At 39.9% G+C, this 18612-nt stretch overlaps 1 protein-coding gene across 10 annotated transcripts in view; it reads left to right on the top strand.

The window, feature by feature from the left end:
* The window catches only part of Klf12 (Kruppel like factor 12), a 411764-nt gene that overhangs the window by 161047 nt on the left and 232105 nt on the right, over positions 1–18612 (top strand). The gene's annotated exons all lie outside the window — the stretch shown is intronic.

Raw genomic sequence — 18612 nt, 5'->3', positions numbered from 1 at the left:
TCCTTCCTTCCTTCCTTCCTTCCTTCCTTCCTTCCTTCCTTCCTTCCTTCCTTCCTTCCTTCCTTCTTTCCTTCTTTTGTTTTTCAGACAGAATTTTTCTATGTACTCCTGGCTGGCCTCAAACTCACTTTACAGAGCACGGTGGCCTTGAACATACAGAAATCCACCTGTCTCTGATATCTGAGTGCTGAGTTTAAAGGCATGCGCCACCATACCTGGCTTGCAGAACAGTTTTTAATAAATACACACTGAAGTGAAGAAAGGCCTCCTATTATAGTCTTCACTTGGCTATCTGTTTGCTCAGTTTGCATGTATTCTTTGGGGACCTAACACAGAACACGAAGATCAAGGGATGAGAATACTGGCTGACATGTCCCTAGTAGAATCGTTGGTGTCCAGGAGCCATATGACTATTTCTGACCTAAAAAAAATGAACAAACAAACAAACAAACAATGACCCATGTATGGCCTCCATAATAGGCAAAAAGCTGCCTGGAACATCGCTTTGTCATTTAGCAAGAGAATATGCTGCATGCCCCTTTCAATGCACATGTATGCAGCGTGCTCTCCTGGTTTCCAGGTTCCACAGCAGATGAGAAGGAACATGAAGAAAAGAGCCTCTGGGGTCACCTAGTTGAAATCCTTCACTTTAGATCCAAAGATGTTAAACGACATATCCACGTGCATTCCGCTAGGACTGGTTACCTAAGTCTGCATGCATCCTAGTCTGACATCTATTCTACCTTAGGGCAGAGCAACATCTATAAAAAGAACGGGAGCAGATTGAGAAACCACAGCTTGACATACTCTAATATGCTCATGCCTACACAAAGTCCAATAGTTTCAGGTCATTTAGTACGGCCACACTTCAGTGGGTCCTGAACTTATATTCGTGTGCCGCTTTGCCTGGTCACCCATGTTATAATAAGTAGTCTGAATCATCAAGAAAAAGTCAATGTATGTCCCTAACTCTGTGATAAAACAGTGCAGGGATATTTTCATTCAAATTATTCTTATTCCACTTTAAATTTACATTGAAAAGCACAAACCCTTCACCCACTCAGGAAAGGCAACTATGAAATAATCCAAGAGTACTATTTAAGTGTGACCGTCTTCTGATGAAGGGAAAGATGTCTTTTGTGGCCAGATTACTGGTTCATCAAAATGACACGACTTGTTTGGTGTGGAGAATAATATATTTTAAATATTGCTGCTCTGTGTCAGATGTCTTGTGTTTGCAGCTCATGGCTGTGATTTTTCCATATTAGAAAGCTGGCTGTCAAGAAGAGAAGCCTTTGTTATTTAAACTCTGTTTTGGTACAGGGTGGAGAAAATACTTGGTAAAGTCTTGGCTGTGCAAACATGGCCTGAATGGCCCCTAGCACCCAGGCAAATTGTGGAACAGAGTTGAGTGCATTTTTAATTCAACTGCTATGGAAAGAAGCAGGGAGGAGCCGCTGGGCTGGTTGGCCAGCCAGGTTAGGTTAATCAGTGTGTGACGCGTCTTCCAAAGTTAGGATGGAGAGCAGTTGAGGAAGTCTTTCAGTGTCCACCTCTGCCTAGGCGTGTTCTCTTCCTCCCCCTCCCTCCCTGCCTCCTTCTTCTTCCTCTTCCTCCTTCTTCCTCTCTCTCTCTCTCTCTCTCTCTCTCTCTCTCTCTCTCTCTCTCTCTCTCTCTCTCTCTCTCTCTCTCTCTCTCTCTCTCTCTCTCTCTCTCTCTCTCCGTCTCTCTCCAAAAACAAATCAGAAAACCCAAAACAGAAACTACACATTGGAACATGGTGACTAAAGTACCCATTCCACACATCCCACCATCGCATCCCTCCAGCTTTAAATACCACCATGCATTCATTATTTTTACCATTTGGCTGTCATCTGCAGCCCTTGCTGAATCCTCTTGGCATTTCTGTGGCTCTCATCACTGACTCCAGGTCTGTTGTTCAGTTTGAGTAAGCAACTACTCTTGGGTCAACTGGTCTGCTCTCACACCAGCCCTTCGTCTTCTCTTCCTTTGGCTAAGGCTAGGAACATTATTCCCAATCAGAAATTCATTTAATTATGTTCTTGCTCAATATTACATATGTGCTCATAGGGGGACCAGAAAACAAGTTTTAGAGACCTTTTTCATAACAAAGGAGTTGGATATCTCCTTTTGTCTTTAAACATATTCCAGCAAGAATTTTGGTCACCATGTCATTGTTCATTGTAAAACTTATAGATAAACATGTATAAGAATTTAATAGATGCTACAATTTTGTCTTATGATGATGCATTATATAAGTGGGTGAAATTAATTGTAATTATTCTTTTTTCTCCATTCATGTGTATGTATGCTTGTATGCATATTTGTACATGTTGTTGGTACATACATCCATACAGGTACATATGTATGTGTGTGCATATGGATGTGGAGGCCAAAGGTCGATGTCTAATGTTTTTCCTCAGTTGCTTTCAACTTTACTTACTGTGCTTAGGTGCCATGGTGAGCCTGGCATTAGGGGTTAGCTAGTCCAGCTAGCCAGATTGCCATGGGCATCCCTTGTCTTTATTTCTTCAGTGTAAGGGTTGAAGGTGCTCCACATGCCAACCTGATTTTTATGTGGATTCTGGGCTTCTGAACTCTTGTCTCCATGCATGCGTAGTAAGTGCATAGTCCACGGAGCTATCTCATCAGTACCTCTAAGGTTCTTTTATGTGAAAAAGTCAGTTAAATAAAGGTGGAGTCAGTGCATTGCTCAATAGTAACCAATACTCCGTGGTGTTCACCACAGTTAAGGCTCAAGCAAGTTGCTGGGCTCATAGATTCAAGGTCATGGGCTTGTGAGGCTTGGTGGAAGATGAGCCTGTTGCTTTCCCTAGTGTAGGGTAAAGGAATGCTGAGGGTCAGGGCAGTCCAAGGAACTCACTACTTTGTGTGCCGTTGAGTGAAAATTGTATTTTGGCTTAGTCTTTTTGCACAGGAGCTGCAGGAGGTCATGGAGGTCAACAGGGCATTCAAGCTGTGCTCAAAGGAGAGGTCACAACCCTTTCTTCCAATCTCCCAGGCAAAGGGATTCTGTGACCTCTGAGGACTGTGAGTTTCAGAGCCTCGCCCAGGAACGCAAGCCTCTCAACCCCACTTCTAATCCTTCTGCTTTCAGAGAGTTTCTTTGAAAAAAAAGAAACACTGTCTTTTCTTTACTTGTATCTTTTTGTAGAAGTGATAAATGTTCATTATATACTCGCTACAGAAATGTGAGGCAAGGGAAACACAGCTATCATTACGACTGCACACAGGATGGCAGATAACTACTTATCGTCTGTCTGTATTTATATTTAAGGGTACAGAGAATATAACAGATTTTTATATTCTGCAAGCACTATTTTGGAAAATGACGTGTGCTTGTCTAAACTAGGCATTGTTGTATGCTAGTGGGCACGATTCTATGTCACTTGAAGTGAGTATTTGTGACATCTTTAACTATATGGGCTCACGGTGATTTATTTCATCATTGTTCTGTTTGGTAATATTTAGGTTGAGTCCAATATTGACTAATTATGAACAGTGGGGATATAAATATGAGTCTGAGCTTCCTTCCTTATTATCTAGGATCAGTTCCAAGAGAGGAATTCTCTAGGACACAAGGCATATATTCCTTTCATGGTTTTTGATAGATTCTGCCAAATTTTCTTCAGTCCTCAGCTCCACCCAGTAAGACAGGAGAGTGGCCTGCTCTAATTACATTGCAGCCACAGCATGGTTCACAGAGTTAGCTCGGTGGTGAGAGATCATCATTTTCTAGCTTAAAAACGGTGCTGGACCATGGAGTTGATAACCTCTGATGACACTCCTATTCACCCCATGCCCTTTATGAGAGTTGAAAATTTTAAAGATTCGTACCTTTGAAAGAATAGACATCGTGCAACAGGGAATAGAAGACCTAGAGCAATGTGCAACCAAATACATCTTCTGCCTTGGGAGGAATCAGCCTTTTCCACGCTGTTCTTTCAAAGCCTGTGTACAGTCTGAAGGACCCTAAGAGCCATGGACATTAAGTAGAAAGACTCTGGGTAGGGGGCAGTTTCCAGCTCTTGTTTGACCTAGACCTGTAATGAAGGCACAGGAGGATAGGATCCCTGCATATTTTAGAGAAATGAGATCAGTCTGATGGAACAATGAAGAAATGTGCCACCAAAGAGAAGCAATATCTTTAAAACAAAATATATTAACTGCAACACGATTTCTCCTGGAGGTCATTGATCTTACATAAGTATTTGACGGGCTTAGTTGTCTCAGGAAAATTTACTTTTACTGGTGGCAGTATTGATCTACTAAAACATGTAATACTTAAAATGTGCTATGTTGATTCACAGCACTGTGTGTGTGTGTGTGTGTGTGTGTGCGAGAGAGAGAGAGAGAGAGAGAGAGAGAGAGAGAGAGAGAGAGAGAGAGAGAGTGAGAGAGAGTGCTTATAGTTTGAGCGTATAGTGTATCACAGCAGGGACGTTGTGGTGGCAAGACCTTGAGGTAGGTGGTCATATCATATCTAGATCCAGGAAGCAGAGAGAGATGGGCAGCTGTGCTACCTCTGTCATTTTATGAGGTCCAGGACCAGCATGACCAGCAGCTTCCCTAGTCGCCATACCCACACACAGATGTCCTTAGAGGCTTATTTCCTATGTGATTGTGATTTTTACATCCAAACAACATTACATTTACAATCCAGTCTTGGCATTTGGCTTCTGTTTCATACTATTTTCTAAGTTCATGTCAACATTATCATATCAGAACATCCTTAGTTTGTCTCATACAACTTACTCTGATACCACACCGGGATATCTACAAAGTTTGGGAGTGCTCACTGATACTAGAATTACATATTTTTCTTAGAGAGTTTCTGGAGTTATATGGTACCTTTTGTATATTCACTGCCCTCTGCCTTGGCTCAAAGTCTTTGAGGAGTTCCAAGTGCATGGACTTGCTTATTAATAGTTAAGTTTGGGGACAGAACCTTTTAAAAATATTGTGTCTATTTCTTTGTTTTGTGTATTTATATCTGTGTGTGTGTGCATACACACTGTGACCCACGTAAAGAGGTCAGCAGACAAATTTTAGAAGTCAGTTCTCTCTTCGCTATATATATATATATTCCTGGGTTCCTGGGTTCCTTCTCAGGATTTTATGCTTGGTGGCAGGTGTCTTTAGCTATGACCCGTCTGCTTTTCCCTGGGTCAGATTGCTTCTGTCATGGTTGCAGTTTGTGGAGATGTGGGAAAGAACCAGGCACCCAAGACTCATTTTCACCTTCTAACAGATTACACATTTTCGCTTTGTCATCATCTACCATTCTGATTGGAGATCCCGAATTGTGTGCAAGTAAATATTAGATATTCATCACAGTATCTTTTGAAGGACCCATCCGAGCTTTTTCTGTTTGCTGAGTTCATTGGCAAACCAGGCACACAGGTTGACCTTCTAGCCCTATCTGCATGGCTGTCTTCCATAATCTCAAGCTGATGCGTTTGTTCCACTGTCATGATCCAGTGGGTCTGTTTCTCCCAATTATTAACATTTATGAACCCTGAGTAGATGTGAGCTTCTGAGTTCTCCAGAGTTCCTTATTTTAGAATAAATTGCTTGGAAAAATATAAATAGAATGTTTCATAAAGTGACTGAGGGTAGACACGTGTTAACACTTCTGCTTGTTAAAACTTATTTTCTCTTTATTAAGGGCTATCCAAATGAATACGTAAGATGAAAAAAAATATTGATTGACACTGTCAGTGATCTATAAGTACTAACTAATCAAAGTTTTGTTTCATTTTGTTTCTTTTTTTCTCTTCTTTTTTATTCCTTTCATTTTCTATTCCTTCCTTCCTTTCTTTCTTCCTCACTCCCTGTCCTTTTCTTTCATTTTATTTTTTATTTTTCCTTCCTTTCCTTCCTTTCCTTTCCTCTCTCTCTCTCTCTCTCTCTCTCTCTATATATATATATATATATATATATATATATATATATATATATATATATATATATTCCCCTTCTTCCCCTTCTTCCCCTTCCCTTCCTTTTCCTTTCCATTTTTGGTCCATTGGGTGAAAAATTGAGCCAAACATGATGACAGCCTATGTGTGTGAGGCTGCCAGATGTAAGTTCAAAGCTAGTTTGGCTACATGTTTAGATCCCTGGGCATCACCAAGCAATAAATTATTTTCCTCATCACTTGTTAGTTTAAAAGATAATTGATGACCTGATCTGGGGAGATGAGTGATTGGTTAAGTACTTGCTGAACAAACAGGGGGATGAGTTCGGATCCCCAAAGCTAAGAATAATAATGGTAATTGTTATTTCAGAGACAGAGGAGGGAGATGGCAGAGACAGGAAGAATCTGAGTCAGTCCCAAGGTCAGCTTGCCTGGCACATGCAGCTTCCAAAAGGAGATTCTGTCTCAACCAAAGTGGAAGCCAAGACAAAGATGTGAAGTTGTCCTCTGGCTTCCACATATACCCATGGGATACATGTAGCCACTGTGAACATGAACATGCACATATACACATATCATGCACACACACAAAGTTATATACACAAATACTCAAATTATTAACCAACCCTTCATATTGGTTTTAACAGAAGGTTTAAACTTAGTGTGGAGTAATAAAATTTCATTTGGTTTTCTGGTATAGATAAATATAAAACAAGACATTTCTATGGTGTAAAATAGTATAAGAGAGGTTAACTCGGAGCTTTGTAACTGTGCCTACTACTTTGGATTAATTTTACAGACGTGGCAGTAGTACTTATTTTTAGAAAATTGTACTCTCACATTTTATTTCTGTTTGAGTGAAGTATGAATTGTAATACTGAGATTTCTATCTAGTCATAAAACTGTGCTTTTGTGGGTCACTATATAGATATTTTCTTTCAAGTTCTCTTAAATGTAATTTCAAATTAAATTTTAAGAGAAGGTGTTTGTAAATTAATAAGCCTCGTTTTCAGAGACCAAGATTCATAGCAGAGTAGAGTAGAGAGTTGCAATATCCCATACACCCATTTGCCTCTCATGGCTGCAATCCTCCTCAACGATGTAAGTCCACGTTGGTGACATTTGTTAGAGCTGATGACCCTGGATTGGCATATCAGTATGCCAAGTCTGTAGTTTGTGTCAGATGTCATTCTTCATGTACAGACCAAAGGATTTATGAGTTTTGACACATGACTGCCCTGCAGTCCTGTGTCCTGCCTCCCGTTCACTCTTTACTACTTAACTCCTGGTGACCATTACCATGGTTTGCTTCTTGCAACGAGCTCTCCAGTCAACAGCCCTCAGTGTGCAGCCTTTTCAGAACAGCCCTCTCACTCCATGACAGCGGTGGGAGTGTCCTTTGAGGGCTTGAGATATTAAAGTCGTTTTATTTATTCATTTGTATGTGTTTTTATGGTGTGATATGTGTGTGTTCTATATGAGTATGGTGTGTGTATATGTGCATGTGCTCCCATGCACATGCTGCCAGCAGAAGACAATTTACTGGAGTTGGTTCTCTCCTTCCACCATTGGGCTTTGGGGATGGAACTCAAATTGTTAGGCTTAGAGACAATTGCCATTACCCATTGGGCCATCTCACCAACCGACTTGTAATGTCGAATATTATTCTTACTTTTGGCTGGAAGTGTCACTTTGTCCATTTCCAGATGGAAGGCAGTCTTGGTTGCTTTCCAGTTCTAATTTTGGCAATTATGGATAGCATACTAGAAATGTGTTTCAGGCAATTACTAAGTGTGTGACAGTATAATCTGGTGACCATCTTCTTTAGCTTTTTTAGGAAGCAGCAAACTTATCTTCTTGAGTGCATTCATTCCCAGCTCTGACACAACACAGTGCCTTTGGCTGCTTGTTTGCATGATGCGCTGTGTGTCGGTATGATGGCTTTAGATGTTGGCCAGTCCCACAATTTTATCTTACATTTTCACTTCTCTAACAAAGGAAGGTAGTAAGCATTTTTCCCCAGTCCCACTTGCCATATGCATCTTCTTGAATAAGGTGTCTATTCTGATTTTTTTGTCCTTAAATATTAGTTATAAACATTCCTTTTATTAAACGTGAACACTTAACTTATAAAACACCAATCTTAATATGCAAATTGGGGAATCCCTTATGTCTTAGTCTCTGTGGATCCTTTAACTGTGTAATGTCTGTCAATTGGTCAATAGTCTTCCAGTCTTGCTAGGAGAGGGAGAGGACCGTGGTTCCCCCATCCTTCTACATCAAGGACAGGCATTGCCTTATGACCTTGCTGTTCTGGTGACTCTAAGACAAGAGTTGACTTTCCAGTTGAATTCCTCTTTGTTTTGTTAGGAACAGTGGTGACCTCTAAGCTTCATGCATGCTGGTCAGGAAATAGGAAGTCTTAGAAGATATTTTTAGTTCTTCCAAAAATGACCACTGGTGGGAACCTAATTTTTTTTCCTTCAGTAACTCTTCATGAATTTTCTTGTTTAGAATCTTTGATATTAGTATATAATCTGAGAATGTGGCTTAGTGATCAGAGGTTCAGGGTAGTCAAAGTGCTACATAAAAGCAAAGCCTCTAAATGGAATCATTGCCAGAAACTCTCATTTAAAAGCAATCTGACAGGTGTCAATCACATACAAATATATAATGTATCGATATATATTTCCTCAGAGAAGAATGGCCAAAAAATGATTTTTCCATAATAAGAAAATGTTTTAAATGCCAGCCTGGGCTACTCTGCAGTAGAGGGAAATGTGTTTGGTCTTTGTTTTCTTTTCTGCTACGATGGTAAATATTTAGTATAAGTTTCTATAGAGTCTTCTAGAACAGGGAATGCTTATGTCATGCCCAGGTTAGACATCCTTATACCTCTCTCTGCTATGATAAGTGCAAACATCTATGGAGAACCTACTCGAAGCAGTCTAGCAGATTCATTGTATCGGTTGTCAGTCTAACGCAAACACAGACTGTAAGCCCCTGGAGCATTCCCTGCAGGGCTTTTAGGCTTGTCTTCCTTACTTTCTTTTTAGTAACATGTGTCCCTGTCAGGGAGAGGTTGTGCCATTGCTTATTCGCTTGGCTAAGGAATGCAAGTGACTCTTCTGCCTATTCTGAGTGTCAGCCAGGATGGGAAAATGGATTTCTCTCTTCATCATTTGTTCTTACATTCAAAAAAAAAAAAAAAAACCCAGCCTTCTCGACTCTTTTTATACCTCAAATTTTAAATGGTCACACATTTCTTTTAATTACATAGGAACTCATTTTTGTAAACAACAACAAAAATAAACTGAGAACGTATGTTAAATCCACATTCTGTCAGCTCCACTTTTGAGCATATCAGTGAACAGGTCCTCCCTGTTTCTTCTGTCATCCTCTAACATTGAAGTGTTGCTTCAGAAATTGCGGGAACATGGTAAAATCTTGTACAAAATGATGCTGATATCCCTGGTCCCTTAAGTTCAGTGGCATCCTTCTACTTCTGTGACACTCTGAATGTTTCATTTCCCTCTCCCCTCTCCACCTCCAAATTCTCAAAACCATTGCCTGTTTCTAGTATAAAGGTCATGATGAGGACTATGTGGGACCCACTAGAGTTGTTGGATAGAGCAGCTTTGCCCTAAAGGCACAGGATAAAAATGGATTTATGCAATTAAAAGTTTTTAATACATGATATGAGTCATGTTTATGTTTCCTAGTAAACAAAAAAGTTAAATAATACTGTACTTATTAATAATATGTCCAGAATAATTCATCATGTGACTAATTTAAAATTAAAGGCATTTGTAATTCTTTCTTATAAAAAATATTCAAAATCCAGTGTGCATTTTGCATATTGAACACATTTTGGCAGGTTCTATTTCCAATGATCAGTAGTTGTGGTCCATTTACAAGTCATCTTTAGCCATATTATTTCCAAATTTGTGATTCAGAGAGCCACACAGAACAAATGCAGGGGAGTCATTCGTAGGCTTTGGCTGACAGATGGTCTTTCTTTCTTTCTTCTTCTTCTTCTTCTTCTTCTTCTTTTTTTTTTTTTTTTGAAGACAGGGTTTCTCTGTATATCCCTGGCTGTCCTGGAACTCACTTTGTATACCAGGCTGGCCTCAAACTCAGGAATACCCCTGCCTCTGCCTCCGAAGTGCTGGGATTAAAGGCCTGTTCCACCACACCCAGCTTCAGAATAAAACATTAAAATATAAATAGGTTTATCTTAAGTTAGAAGCTGGCCTTGGTTGTGAAGAAACACAAAGTGTAAAACGGTTGCATAGAAATTTGAGATAGGGGCCAGAATGAGGTCTACTCTGGATGGATCTGTGTTGTGAGTGTAATTGCCTTGTTGAATTAGGTAATTTAAAAGTTTGATTTTTAAAAAAAATATTTTGATTCAAATTTAAATATTCAAATACAGTGCATAATTGCATGCATGCACTTTACTCTGTATCTTTGGGCAAAAGCTATTCTATCAAACAATTCCAACTCATCCTCATTTATTTAATTTAAATTACCTAATATTTAAATTACTTTAAATGTAGTTATTGCCTTTGGAGTATTTTTATTTGTTTTGCGTTGATCTGAGGCTGACTTAGGAATTCTCATTGGCCATTTCTAAGGCTAGAACCTCCTAGTTGCCATTTCTAATCCTGGATCCTTACAGGACCCTTCCATTTCCCAAGGCTTGGACTTACTTGCACATTGACAGCCCCATTCTGGAATCTTTGAGCTTGCTTTATGGGAAAACTTTGGATATGCATAAAGGGTAGAGGGAAATGTTCTAAATTAATAGCAGATGTATTTTGAAGTTGGCTACAAATATTCCTTATATGGAGTATTATTGTCTTTTAATATTGAGGTACCATTTGTACTTTTTAATTGATGAATATGAGGTAGTATAAAGTTAAGATTTGGCACAGAAGATGTGGTTCCACAGTTAAGAGTTCTTCCCATCCTTCCAGAGGACTGAGCTCAGCGCCATGCCAGTCTGTAACTCTAGCTCCATGGGAGCTTGGGGCCTCTTATGGACTCTAGGAATCTGAAACATATGTAAAGTGAGAGAGACAGGGTAGAGGGAGACAAAGAGGGGTGTACATACATGCACACGTACACCCATGCATATCTCCATAATTGGAAAAGAAAATGTTTAAAAGAATGTGCACAGTAGAGTATATACATATGACAAACTTCTTTATGAAAGCATTCAAAAGATGATGTCATTATTGAGGTTGGTATTGTGATAATACCCAGTTTAATCTCCAACCAAAGCTCCCTTCTGTCTACATCCTTGCTAGTCTTTTGGTGTTACTCAGTTATTTTTGTTCTTCACAAATACAGAAAATTTTGTAGCTGCAAGACTTTTATTATGCTCTCTGTTCCCAAAAGCAATGCATTTATCACCTTGGATCGATAGGACAGTGGTTCTCAACCTGTAGGTTGTGAACCCTTTGGGAGATGCATATTAGATATCCTGAATATCAGATGTGTACATTATAATTCACAGCCGTAGCAAAATTACAGTTATGAAGTAGCAGTGAAGCAATTTTATGGTTGATGGTCACCACAACATGAAGAACCTGTATTAAAGAGTTGCAGCGTTAGTAAGGTTGATTGAATAGGAGAATTGGTTGAGCTTATGCTTTTATTTTTATTTCTCTTTCATTAGTTTAATAGTTATTTACTGAAAACTTAGTGTGGCTTTGATTTAAAAAAAAAAAAAACCTAGTGTGGAAATATGTTAGAACCCAGAACACACACCCATGTTGTCTTATGACTTAGATTCTGAAAGTACTGTGAGATCAGTTAAAGCACCAGTCAGTTACAGAAGCTGTGGTGGCATAGAATAGTCACAGCCTGAGAGACAGAAGCATTCTTAACATGGAACCAGAGCAGAGTGATGGAGAATGGGCTAGACAAGTTCTGAAAGGCACCTGCTGCGGCACAGGGTGGGGACGCTGCAAAATGAGATTTCTGCCATCTCCCTTCACCTTCACAGTATCCACATGGAATCCCTGTGTTCGCCTCGAAGCTCCTGGCTCAGGACCATGTGCATCACGGACAGGTGCATGAGGAGAATATTGTTGGATTTCAGAGCATGATTTTATTGCCACATCAAGAGGATGTCTGTCTGTCTGTTTGTCCATCTGTGTGTATGTGTGTGTTTGTGTGTTTTTGTTTGTGTGTGTGTCTTTATCTGTCTCACTCTGGTAGCAATGATAATACAGATGTTGCTTCAATGTTAGATTGCCTATCATTTTCAAGGTTTGGGGAGAGTTCATAGAACCTCTCTGAATATTCAAAATAATTTTATCTTCTAAAATGGATATAGTAAAATAAGTTATTTGGGATTCAGAGACTAGAACAACCCTACATAACACCCTCTGTTTTGCATACTGGTATGTCTTAAATAGATAATTTAGTGGCTAACACTTGTTATGTTTTGAGTGAGCCGACAGGAGTACAGGAATGATGAGGGGAGCATAGTGCAGATGGAACAGTGCCAGGTACACAGTGAGCAAGAGATGCCACTGCTTTTAATGAGGAAGTACTATCCTGATATTTTGGTTGTATTGCAAATGTCCTTGCTAATCATCTAGGAATGGGCTATCTCCACTGCACTAGTCCCTTTGCCTACACTTGTGATTCGCAGTTCTGATTCTTGGGTAGGTATCCATTGTACCTGCGAAAGAGGTTTGGAGCAGGAGCCCCATTACAAGGGTAGCTTTGTGAGTCTTACCTCCTCCTGGTTTGTATATCTGGACTCTCCTGGGAGTAGTCCTTGATCATTAGCCATCTCAGCACTGTTCCTTGAATGAATCTTGCTTTTGACCTACTTTCTAGAGCCCAGATCCTTTTCTGTCATCTTTACCCAATTTCAAGGCCATTTGTTAGTGCTTCTTACTACCTTGTCACTTGGACTCACACACTAGACATCTGCTTGGAATATTGAAACCTGCACAAGAGTATTGCTTTTCTTTTCTAGACTTCAGCTGCTGGTGGCTTGACACTTCTCTGGCCATGTATTTTCCTAGTCTCTCTTATTCCTCCCCTCCAGTCCCAGACTCACCATTTCATCTGTTATAGGTGTTCTATGATTTATTAATAAGATAGAAAGGAAACAAGGTGATTAGAACTGGGTGACACCCTCACTTCAACCTTAAAGCCAAGATCTGCTCAACCAGACCCTCTAGTTACGGTCTTTATCATGTGTGTGACAGAAATGTCTTCCTCGTAAGATTTGTATTAAGGCTGAAATGGGTGGAGCAACTTGGAGGCTCAGATGCCATTTTACCCAACTTCTGCATATGAAGTAGAGAGAGGAAGGCCTGCACTTGTTGTCTGTACTGCCATGTGTGTCCTTGTGGTAGGTATGCATCCTGAGTAATGTGTTGTGAGATGGTTTTTTGATGTGTGAGCATTATTGTATGTATTCTTGCTCAAAGATGGTTAAAGTCCTTAGTAAATGCTGTAACCTTGCAACCTCTGGGACCAACATTTTGTTGCATATATGATCTGCAAAATGCTGCACAGTCTATGACATCATTGAATCCCTTTGACAATTAAATTTAGGATTGCAGTTCAAGTTGGATCAGCTGCCCTTTAAAAAGCATCCATTTGCAACTCAAATAAGAGCTTCTGTTTTTCACAGCTGGTTTAGCAACTGTTACTTATAGGAAACACTTCTAAAGTATTTGTGTAAACTGTATGTTGTGGAGATAGAGCGCTTCACTAAAGCAGGCTGCAGACTGATCCTCACTGTAGCAGTACAGCAAACATGTCGAGTTAGTCCTTAGGAAAGTAACCATTCCACGTGCTTCTGTATGAGATTCGTGTGGAAGTATTTTGATTTTGACTCTGAATACAGGTTTTTCAGAGTAATACTCATAGATCATAGAAGTCACCAATAGGCTTTAAATTAAGTGTTCTCATAGAAAGCACATATCCTGTGAGATATAGTTCTGTAAATGAAATGTAATCATAAGCCAGGCATCTAGGCATACACTTACACTTTTATAACTTGGGAGGTTAAAGCTTGAGGCTTGCATCCTAGGCCAGCCCTTGGCTCTGAGTGTGTGTGTCTGTGTGTGTCTGTGTGTGTGTGTGTGTGTATGTTCATTAATATGATACCCTTCTCCAGATTGCAAAACAATGAGACATGGAAAGTTGAGGAAGCTAAAAGGAAAAAGTTTCAGTTAAAATTGTTTGTTTTGTGTCCCTTCAGGTAGGTTGGGTATTCGCACATCCCGTACAAACTGAGTTACCGGTGAAGATATAGGAGCATAGGAAAAAACACACTTACTCTTAATCTAAGCAATTATAAGTAAAGTATAATTCCAATGAACATATATCCCACATATAAAATATATAATATGTTGCTCAATTGTACAAACGCATTCCATATTATGGAAATAATGGGCAAGCTACCAAGAATGTATTTTTTAAAAAAAAACTGCAGATGAAATTATACAGAGTTCCTTGATGCTGAAACCAGGCTGGGACTGACGGGCAAAATGAAGTAGGAGACATTTATAGATAGAGACATAACCTCAGTAAGATAAAAATATGTTCAATTTAACATGAAGAAATATGAAATAGCTTTGAAACGGGATGTTGATTTGACTTAACATTATTATTCCCTAAAATATAGCTGCGACTAGTTACCAAAAGATTTTCACTTGACTGCGCCAGCTGAGCCTTAAGAGGAATGGTGACTGAGACTTCCAAAACTCCTTTCATTGGAACTTCAATAATTTGCTCATCTTTTTTTGCATTTGTGAGTAGGTTGCATGTATTGCTAAGGAAGATAAAGAGGCAGGGGAGTGTGAATGGGTGTTTAAGTAGAGAATCATTGAGAAAGGCAAAGCGTGGGGTTACATTCTGTGTTTACATTAAGATGCCACTGACGAATTGTGAGACCTCGGGAACTGGCAATCCTTTGCTTCTGGGATGTGTGAATCTTAGACAGTATCAACCAACCTTAGCTAGAGGTATCCACTGTGTTGGTGTGGGCATTAAATGAGCATCATAATGCCGGCGCTTAGCAAGGTCCATAGGAAATACGCAAATGGTGGGCATTTTAGTTGTTAACAGAAGGATGAGGGAATTGAAATAGTTTCCTAGGCACATGCACTATTCTAACCCAGTACATGTGTGCAAACTTTACTCAGAATGAGAGGGAGGACCTAGTAGTTTCGCTGGAGTTTCTGCACAGGTTTTGGAATTGTTATCTACCTAGTAGTTGAAGCACCACATCTATGGTGGGGTTGAGAAAGCAAATAGTGCGGTTACTTTATTTTTTAATGTTTGGTCGTGTGGTAGAAATGACACCATGGGAGGTCACCTCCTCTGAGGTATTCTTTTATGTAGAAGCTCAGGTTCCCTGTAATCCGATTCTGTTGCTTCTCCTGCTGGTTGGCATACCCACCGTGTGGGCTGTACTCTGAGCATTGAGCATGTTTGCCTGGGAAACCTGTACGAATCTTCTATAAAGTTATGGCAAGATTTAGTGCAGTGCATTCTGCATTCTGAACTGTTTGTCCGTCTCTGACATCACTTTCAAAATGAGATGGGAACAACTGAGGTCTCTTCACCCATAGCCGTATATATTATGATGAAGATACTTATATTTAAGCAACTATATCCTGGACTATCAGAGAACAAAGCAAACACCATTAGGAACTTTCTGGTTAGGAAGTGCAATTAAATATAGAGATTAAACAGTTGGGTACTGATTCTCCAGGCCTTCGTTATTCTAGTTGACTCATAGTCTGGAGGAGGGAGAAGAATAGACCTGCACTGTAGGGTAGAACAATTTGTAGAAGCTGACCCAGGGGTCATGTCCATTCCATGGGTGCCCGAGTCACTGTCACTGCAGTTCAGTCCTTCTTGCTGCACATCAGTTCTGAGTATGTTGGGGTGCTTGAATCTGTCACCCCTGTGCTCGTATGACGTTTGACCAAGAAAACTGCCATCTGTGGGAGTACTGTGGCACAAGGCTTACTTGGAAGATAGATATATCCAAAGCGACATTCTCATTAACTTTACTTGGATTTGTATAATCAAGTAATAAATTTTGTGGTCTTTTTGATAAAATCCACTCATAAGAAACAAGGTATACATGCTGTGTATAAGTGTATAGTTTTATACATATATATAGTATAAATTATAAATCTGAGGGACATATGCCATCAGAATGTTGATCCGACATAAGTATACCAATAGCTCCAGGTCAAGATTGATGGTGATAGCATTGTGTTTACCTCTTGGGGTTCACCGGATCCATTGATTCCATAGCCAATATGATTTCATTGAGATCGTAGCAAGATATGTTTGACAGCAACTTCAAATTGTCAGAACCCACTGTATATTTAAAATCTGCAGTCATCTGACATCCTATGTGTCTGGACTTGTTGATTAAGATGTACCTACCAGTACGTTAGAAGTGTCTTCACTGGTGTCTGACTACTGGATGCTGTATCACCTCCCCACAGCGCCTTCCTGGTGATGGTTCAGCATGTTGGGCTCTCAGTGCTCCTTAAGTCTTGTAAGTGGGGTTAGAATTCTAGGTCTATAGATTAATATGCTTCATTTGTAAATATGGCAATGTTGTCTGCACTAATTATCAATCATTTTACTGACCAAAAGAGCTCGGCTATGGAGGCTGTGCTCCCCAGCTGGGAACATTGCTGTCTATGTTGTTGGTTATGGTTGTGGCTGGGCATGTTTCTGGAAAAGCATAGAAATGGGGTTATTCCCAAGGAAAATTGGACTTCGTTAAAACATATGTGTACATGTGCGTGACGCACGCACACGCATACACACACACACACAAACTTGTGGACCCTGGCTAAATAGACCCAGTTAGGATTTCATGACTTATCAGATTTTAACTTCAAAGCCCTGGCTAGCTTGAAGTTTTTAAACTCCTAAGTTTATCACAGCAAGTGGAGACAGTGGTTAGAGTACACCAGCTGTAAATTGGTCCAGAACACTAAAAGGAACATTAGCCTCTAATCAGACTCTAACAGTTCATTAAGCCTTCCTTTCCAGCCAGTCCTTCCCCTCCCCACCCCCACACTAATCTCTAGCTTGGCCCAGCCTTCCCTTATAAGGTATCTTTTCCCCTTCTCAGCTGGGTAAGGCTGCTCCAGGGTAGGAAACTCATCCTTCACTGACTACCAAGCAGACAACCTTGGGAGGCTTTGTGGAGGGAGATTCCCAGAGCTGCTGAGAGAAGCCAGCTGAGTGGTGGAGGACTGTAGAGCCACACATCCCCCCAGAGTAGCTGGTAATGCTGCAAACTGGAGGCAACAAGCTACAAGTTCTAATCTGAGAACTTCATGTGTAAACGACACCCTCCCATCCCACCCCCGCCTTGAAGAAAGGATTCTAAGTTTGGAAGACACCAGCGATATCTAGCAATATTGTACCTGCTTTTGCTTGCATCTGTTAGAATGTGAAATACTGGCAAAATATGGACAACGTTGTGTACTTCCGGGAAAACCTGACAGGAAGTCTTAGTACTCCAGGAGATGTGATCTTTTTGAATGTTCCTTGCGACTGACTAAGGAGAACTAGGGCAGCTTGCCATTTTCTTCTTGTTGTTTTTCTCAGAGAAACTATTTGCCAGGAGAGGCTCTCGAAGTTGTACTTCTTAGAATATTCTCATAGGGAGCTCTTCACTAGTTCTGCGTGCACCCTGTTGGTAGAATTTGATAATAAAATCTCCCCTGTGATTTGTTGGAATGGCGTACTTATTTAACTTTTTCATGAAAACTAGCTGCGTGAAAAGTGAAAAACATCAAACTCTGGAAATGATACTGCCTTTTATCACCCTGTAGGCAAGCATTTAGGAACTGCATAGATAGATAGATAGATAGATAGATAGATAGATAGATAGATAGATAGGTAGATAGATAGAGATAGAGTATATATAGTATATATACACACACTCATATATAAGCATATACATATACATTATACATACAAATATATATATATGCATAGACATATATATATGCATATACACAGATTTGGTGTACTAACCAATTAACAAATGTTGAGATGTATTTTTAATAAGTTGATAAAATTAACCCACAAGAAACAAGTTATACGCACATTTGGGAATATATATTTGTATGTATATAATACAGATTTATACATGTATATGTCTAATTCTTTTATCACACACACACACATATGCATACCCACTTAGTAAGATCTCTTCAGTGTCCTGTCACCTCTCTAAGGTCACTGAGCACAGAGACTTCCCTGAAACCTCAGGGTCAGTCATGTCAACTCCATGAGTTGATTCAGCTTGTCGAGTTGAAGTTGGCATATTTGGGATGTGTTTTACCAGTCAATTTGGGTCCCGCTTGTGTGTCTTTCTGATTGCCTGTGTAGATGTCTGATCCAGAAAGCACCTAAAGCAGAGAGAATTGGTGAAACATAAACTGGATTTCATCTTCTCCTCAGCACATGAACTCTTTTGAGCCACAGGTTCAATGTAGCTTTTCTTTAGAGACGATAAACTGAGCCAAAAAATGTGTAAGAATAACGTCCTGTTCCTTATTGATGTCACTTACCTGTTCCCTTTGAAATTAAAACCCACGTTGGTTCTTTTAAAATAGTTT

This window comes from Mus caroli, chromosome 14, assembly GCF_900094665.2.
Source record: "Mus caroli chromosome 14, CAROLI_EIJ_v1.1, whole genome shotgun sequence".
Taxonomy (NCBI): Eukaryota; Metazoa; Chordata; class Mammalia; order Rodentia; family Muridae; genus Mus; species Mus caroli.
This window is presented reverse-complemented; position numbering and strand designations above follow the sequence as displayed.